The sequence below is a fragment of the Chinchilla lanigera genome, unplaced genomic scaffold, assembly GCF_000276665.1.
Source record: "Chinchilla lanigera isolate Chin_1 unplaced genomic scaffold, ChiLan1.0 scaffold00046, whole genome shotgun sequence".
In the NCBI taxonomy this organism is placed as follows: Eukaryota; Metazoa; Chordata; class Mammalia; order Rodentia; family Chinchillidae; genus Chinchilla; species Chinchilla lanigera.
In genome coordinates this window covers 1,202,725-1,210,297 of record NW_004955447.1, presented here as the reverse complement: position 1 = coordinate 1,210,297, position 7,573 = coordinate 1,202,725, and the positions used below count along the sequence as shown (strand labels likewise).

At 39.3% G+C, this 7,573-nt stretch overlaps 1 protein-coding gene and 1 long non-coding RNA gene across 2 annotated transcripts in view; one reads left to right on the top strand and one right to left on the bottom strand.

Annotated features, from left to right (window-relative positions):
- The window catches only part of LOC102020392, a 9,623-nt gene extending 7,515 nt beyond the window's left edge, over positions 1–2,108 (bottom strand). The window contains exons 1-2 of the long non-coding RNA XR_262403.2: positions 2,024–2,108; positions 1,668–1,747 (exon numbers count right to left, since the gene is read on the bottom strand). This is a non-coding gene — a long non-coding RNA (uncharacterized LOC102020392). The remainder of the gene's footprint in view (positions 1–1,667; positions 1,748–2,023) is intronic.
- A 3,138-nt stretch (positions 2,109–5,246) lies between these two features.
- The window catches only part of Npffr2 (neuropeptide FF receptor 2), a 92,196-nt gene continuing 89,869 nt past the window's right edge, over positions 5,247–7,573 (top strand). The window contains exon 1 of the mRNA XM_005392769.2: positions 5,247–5,319. The gene's annotated coding sequence lies outside the window, so the exon portion shown is untranslated. The remainder of the gene's footprint in view (positions 5,320–7,573) is intronic.

Genomic DNA, 7,573 nt, shown 5'->3' with positions numbered 1-7,573 from the left:
AACTGCACATGAAACACTTGGAAGAATCAACAACTGGGATCTCATCCTACTGAAAAGTTTCTGCACATCTAAAGAAATCACCAGCAGAGTAAAAAGAAAACCCACAAACTGGAAAAAGTTTTAGTTGACTGTCCCTCAGACAAAGGATTTTTATCTAGAACATATAAAGAATTAAAAAATATCAGTCACCCCCCAAATTCAAAGACCCAATCCAAAAATGGGCAGCTGAGATGAATACATACTTCTCAGATAAAGAAATACAAATGACAAGTAAATACATGAAAAAATGTTCAATATCATTAGTCATTTGAGAAATTCAAATTAAAACAACATTGAGTTTCCATCTCACCCCATAAGAATGGCTAGCATTAAGAAATCAACCAAGGGACTGGGGATTTAGCTCAGCAGCACAGCACCTGCCTGGCAAGCACAAGGTCATAAGTTCGATTCCTGATACTGGAAGAAAAACAAAATCAAAAACAAAAACAAAAGAGAAAGAAATCAACCAATAACAAATGCTGGCGAGGTTGTGGAGAAATAGGAATTCTTCTCCACTGCTGGTGGGAATGCAGACTGGTTAAACCACTGTGGAAATCACTTTGGAGATTCCTCAGCAAACTAGGTCTAGAGGTTCTATTCATCCCAGCTATTCCCCTTCTGGGTATTTTCCCAGAAGATCTAAAAACATCATATCACAGCTATATATGTGCACCTATGTTCATAGCAGCACAATTTCTAGTTGCTAAATTGTGGAAGCAACCCAAATGTCCATCCACCAAGGACTGCATAAAAAAATTGTGATACTTTCATATAATGGAATAATACTCAGCTATAAAGAAAGATAAACTCGAGGCTTTTATAGGTAAATGGTCACAACTACAGACTATACTCATAAGTGAAATAAATCAGATCTGCACGTGCAAGCACAGCATTGTTTCACTAGTTTAAAACCTGAAAGAGTGAATAAAAACTAGGAGACATGATAGACATTGTGAAATGAAAGGAAAATGCTCAAGGGTAAAGGGCAACTGGGATGTGGGAAAAGAAAAGGGAAAGAAGGAGAAATTTTGTATGTTTGTATATACAGGATAGTTAACAGAGCTGAACTACAGTCTTCTATTTCTTTGCTGAAAGGAACAGTTAATGAGTCCTTGATTGACCAATATTTCATGTCTCTATTTGCTTTCCTGAGAAACCACTTTGAAGATATCAATATGTAATAGAACAAGTATTGTTAATTTCCTACCACTTTGTTTGTAACTCTGTATTGTTTGTATTGTTCTTTTGCTATTTCGGAAATAGTTGTCTGTTAATATTTTCCTTCTTTTATTTTCAAAATAGTAAAAAAGTTTTTAAAAGTATTCTGTTACTTTAGAACCACCTATAAAGTACATCATTATCAATTTAAATAGAAAAATGGTCTTTAAATCTTAATTTAATCTATATTATTCCGATTATTAGTGATTCCCATTTCCAATAATTGGCAATATTATTTGTTTCTGTCTTTTGCCTTCATGTTTTTCTTTACATAATCACTAAGTATTTGTCTTTTTGATATAATGTTTTATTATTCCTTCTTGCCTTTCAAAAAACTGTTATCAAACTAGAGTTAAAGACAAAAATATTGGATGAGAAAAACCCACAATTACGACCATGTTTTTCTCTACCTTTTCAGCTTCTGTTGCCCTCTCAGCTGTTCATTGGTTCACTCTTGCTCCTTTCTGGGCCCAGGTTCTCTTTCTCATTCCTGTTAAAATTATCAACCAAAGCATTCACACATAACTGCCAACATTGTTCTGCACCATAATACATAAATTCATCCCAGATTACTTAAGGTAGTGTTTCCCAAACAAGGTGTTATACTATGGGTGGAACAAAAGATACCTTAAAATATGTTGTAAGAAAACTTAAAAAATTTTAATAACCCATGTTTTTACTTTAATACAGATTAATATCTAATTCTTATTTACATCAACACACTGATTTTCCACCTACATGATGCGTATATATATATCTCACTTACCAATAGGGATATGTTCTGAGAAATGCACTGTCAGGCAATTCCCTCATTGCGTGAGTATTCTGGAGTATACCTACATAAACTGAAATGGTACAGGTAGTGATGTGTGTTTGTGCATTCCTGTAATTCTTACCACTTTAGGAAGCTAAAGCCAGAGGATCACAAATTCAAACCCAGGCTGGGCAAGTGAGTGAGACCCTGTTTCAAAATTAAATAAATAATGGCTGGAAATACAGCTCAGTATGAAGGCCTTGGGTCCAATCTCCAATACCAAAACAAACAAACAAACAAACAAAAAACTCAAAGTATAGTGCACTAGCTTTATAGGGCCTCTTGAGATAGTCAAGAGACTAGTTAAACAGGAGATGTATGAAGCTATCAAGGTAACATGCAGATTGTTTTACAATAAATATCTTTTTTATTAAATAGGAACACACTCTACAAAAAGTATAACAAGTACATAAACCGGCAACATACTTGTTGATTATTTTTACCACATATTATGTACAGTATGTAGCTGTATGTGGTATTTTACATGACAGCAGTGCAGTAAGCTTATTTATACCAACATCAGTACAAATATATGAGAAATGTGTTGGTGCTCTGCTGTTACAATGGCAATGACATCACTAGGTGATAGAAATTTTTCAACTCCTTCACAATGGCCTGGGACCAGCATACATACAGTCCCTAATTAACCGAAACATCATTCCGTGCTGCATGATGGTATGCAGATATAAAGATGCATAATGATGGGCTTTTTAAAAAGTGGACTTATTTCTTTCTCATGGAAAAGAAGCACAGAAGTGGCCCAGGTAAAACTGGAACAGAAACTGTCCACTACTGCCAGTAACTCAGGTTCCTCTACTCTGCTTCCTGGCTCCCTCAGTGTGTGGTTTCCATGGTGTGACTCAAGACAGTGGCTTGAGTGCCATCATATTTAAGCTAGCAATGAGGATAGAGGCAAGATCCATTAAAGAGTTAAGGGGTAATGTTTTAGAAAGACGACCATGATCCTAGGTTCAGATGTATTAAGCTTGAGGTGATACTGAGATGACTGCTGGCAACACCCAGCAAGAGTCTGCTCCTCCGGGTGGGAATCTATACATGAGCAGGTCTTCTCCATACCTGCCACTGAGGCCAGCAATGGGGAGGGAAGGCTGAGTAAGCCAGGCATCCTAGCACTGAGCCTTAAAGAAATACCTGCATTAAATTGTTGTTTTAGTGTAGGACACAGTGAGTCCTACAACTTTAATTCAAAACCAAGCACAATTATTTTAACAGGTCTTTCTCATAGGCAGAAAAGGAATAAGCAGAAATGCAAGGTAAATAAGTGAAAAAAATAAAGGAGAGTATTGTGAAGTAGATGCCAAGAGGAGAAACTGTTTCAGGAAATCAAGTTGCAAAATGCCAGGTAAGTCATGGACTGTAAAACATCTATGGCATTGGTCAACATGGAAGATGCTGATGATCTTGGCCAGATTGTTAGATCAGAGAGTCAAAAGCCCGACCCAAAAGGCTGGATAGGCAAGATGTAAGGAAATGGAGGAAAGATAAACAGCACAGATAGATCTTGGTTTGCAGCGTGGCTGGTCCTGGGAAGAAATGATGTAGATATCCACTTACAGCCTTGGAGGAAGCAGGATGTTTGTTTTGTTTATAGAGGAGAGATTGAGTCTATTAACAGTCAGGGAGAACAATTCATCTGACAGCATTAGGAAAAACACAAGGCCTGGGGGCTGCAATGTGGAGAGGGATGGAGCAAGCTTTAGAGGTAAGATTTGGAAAGAAGGCAGACTTACTGAACCCAGTTAAAGCATTTTGTGGAATGAAAATGTGGGAATTGGAGCAGTCTATGGAATGTTTGAGGACACAGTGAAAGAGAGGTGTGTTTCTGGCCTTCCCTGGGTTTATCTAAATTTTGCCTGCCTGTAGACACATTCTAGCATTTTCAGTAAGAACTGGGTGTCAGATCAGGATACAAGTTCTTGTAGATACAGAAGCCAATTCACAGTTTAAATGATTATTAGTTGACAAGATTCACATTTTTAAAAATTTGTAACAAAAGACCTGCAAGCTAGACATTACCTTACTGTCTCAGTCAAAACATGGCCTTTGTTTTTATGCATTGTGATGACTTTTGTTAGTGGCAAGCAGGATTACAAGGCATGAAGGCCCACACATATGTTCTTCCACCTTGTTTTATGAATCTCAGAACGTTTCTCTTAGCAGCTTTATTTCATTCAGCTAAAGTATTCTCCTCAGTCATTTCTCCTGACAGTCACAGTCTTCGTGTCTGTGCACCTCCCCCGCCATGGCTTTCTGTGCCTTTGCTTTCTTGGCAAACTCTGAAGTGCAACTAGTATCCTTACCTTGAATTTGAACTTGCTAAAGTCTGGGAGATATTGCCCGTCCTGGATCCTTAAAATAGTCATAGTTCAAGTTTAAATACACACACACACACACAAAACACACAAAACGGGGTTGGGGGAGGGGGGGGAGAACTTCACACACAAAACGGGGTTGGGGGAGGGGGGGAGAACTTCAAATCTACAACTTTAATTCAAAACCAAGCAAAATTATTTTAAAAGGTCTCTCTCATAAGCAGCTTTTTCATCTATTACACATGTTCCAGTGATTTAGGCAGAGAAACACAATAGTGGGAGAGACGCATTTTGTTTCTCGAGACTGCTTTCTCCGTAAATACTGCCTCTGTGATCTCGGGGAAGTGAACTGCATTTCAGTGCGGTGCCTGGGTGTGGATTGGAGATGGATAGACAGATAGATGATAGATAGATAATGGATAGATAGATAGATATTAGATAGATAGATAATAGATTTCTTTTCTTTTTTGCAGTACTAGGGAGTGAACCGAGGACCTTCGCAGCACTAAACTACAACTCCAGCCTCTTCTATCATCTATTTATCTCTATTTTAATTTTGAGACAGGGTGTTATGAAATCGTTAAGTAGTCGAGGCTGGGTTGAACTTGCGACCCCCCGCCCCCGCCCCCTGCCCCCCGCCCCGCGCCGCTCAGTCTTTGGGAGCTCTGGGGTTCCGGGTGCCCCAGACACCTGCCCACCCCGCAGCGCTGCTGGCGCGCTGAGTCCCGCAGCACGCCCTGCCCTTCGCTCCCACGCACTGCGCGCGGGGCTGCGCTGGTGCCGACCGGGGAGCGAGCGCTCCCGGCTCCTGGGACGCGCGCGACTGCTCGGCAGACCCGTGACCTGCCCCGGTCCGAGGACGCTCTGCGGAGGCTGCTCCGAACCGCTGCTGGGCGACGCTCCCGGGCGAGGCAGGTAAGCGCGCGGCTTGGGGGGGTCCCGCCTTCCGGGGGCGGGGTGCTGAGGTCCTGAGGTCCCGGGGTCCCTCCACCCAGCACCCCGGGCTGCACCCCGCCCGCGCTGGGGCTCCCAGTCCACTCCAGCTCCTGCCCCAGCGGGGCACCCGCTTTCCCAGAAGAGCGGCACCACCCATTTCCTCCGGGGTTGGAGAAGAGCAAAACGCCGTCCACTGTTTTTTAGAAGTACAAAGTAAGAAGCGGAAACATGTTTGTTTATTCCTTTTTCTCTCAACTAGGCTAGAGATATATGAAAGTTTTTTTATTATAAAGAATCTTAAAAATAACATGTACTGTGAGTTTTTTTATTTTAAAGAGAATTTAAAAAAAAACAGTAAAAACAATACGGCATTCAAGACAACATGAGAGGAAATTAACAATGATTGTTATATTGCATATTTTTATCTTCCAAGTAGTTGCTCATATCACCAGATATAGCCATGCAAAATTGATCAAACAATTAGCCATTGACTGATCCTTTCAATAAACCAATAGAAATTAGTAGTACAATTATCTTAGCTATCTTGTGTATAAATATATATATATTTCTTTTTCCTTCTTTCTTTCTTTTCTCCTTTCTCCCATCCCAGTTGTTCTTTCCTTTTGAGCAGTTTCTTTCCCTTTTACAATATCTACTGTACCTTTCTGATTTTATTTACTCTTTCAGTTTCTTATACTAGGGAGACAATACCATGTTTACACATGTGGGTCTGACTTATTTCACTCATGAGTATGGTCCGTAGTTGCATCCATTTATCTTATTCAGTCGTTCTGACCACGTATCTGGATTTCCTTTATACAATCAAATCACTTTCAGTTGGTAACCAGGGAGGGGCAAGGATGGTCAAGTCTATGGTTTGTAAACTATGAAGAATATATTTCTAATTTCAGCTGCAATCCTAATTAAACCAAAATAGCATGGGTAAAATTAATGATATTTAAAGTTATGGCTGAATATGCAAAGTTGCTATAAAATGCTCAAGGGTAATACCCGCCCCCATGATCACCAACAAAATTGAGTGCAGTTGTATGCAGGGTTCCACGAGTCTCCCATCTGTTAAGAGCTTCTTCGGGAGAATGGATAATGTAATAACCTAAAATGTATGTTCATTGTTGCTTAGTAACACATTACTGATATATCATTATCCAGTGCTTTTTGTCTATAGGTTTTCCTCAAACCGGTGTAAATCAATGAAATCTTTCTACCAGCCACTCTTGACGTCAGTCGGCAACTTCAGCAGAATTCATCATCTATCAGCTTATTACCTGGCATTTCTTATACATTTTGTAAATACATTACAAAGAATTTTAAAGTACATATTAGAAAAGCACTTTTAATTTCATGATTCTTTAACTATAGTTTTATTTTATTTTATTTTATTTATTTTTTATATTTTTGGTTTTTCTCCGGTACCGGGAACCAAACTCACGACCTTGCGCTTGCCAGGCAGGCGCTTTGCCGCTGAGCTAAATCCCCAGCCCCTATAGTTTTATTTTTATTACACTACTTGCCAATAACCTCTTTCACAGAGGTCAAAAGCTTCAGACTGTGTAGGCATAAATTCACCAGTGATTGATTTAGTCCCAGAAAATCAATCCATTTGTGACAGTTGTAATTGTTCTTGGTTGTGTGTTTGTGTACACATGCCTCTGTGATATTCATAATCCTTTTCACTGCTTTGCAATATGGGTTTCCAACAATAGTCAGGGACAATCAATTAGAACTTCATTCCCAATGCTTTGTATACTTAAAGTAGCCATTTTGTAACATATCCTCCACATTAATGGAGAAGTGGAATTGATTTTAGTGAACTCTTTAAAACTATCATGCATACACAAGACTATTAGATAAATACAATTTCACATTCTTAAAATATATACTGTATGTTAACAATATTAATAAATTATGGCTTAAATGAATGAATTTTATACTGATCATTAACCAGATATTTTCAGTTGATTTTTCTTTCCTCTCTATTTCCCTTTAGTCTTAAATTCTAGTTTTATGAGATAAAGTGGCTTTTAGGTGAGTTTTCCTTGAAACTGAACATTAAGGGTTCAAAAGCTCGCTCACTCCATTAGACTAAAGGGCAACTAGAAATGCCCTGCCTTGGCAAAGAGTTCGGGTGGTCACCACAGCAGACAGTGTTGGGAATGCCTGTCATATCCTTTGGAGTTCTGAAACACAAGACTGCCAGAAGTAAAGTGGTCAG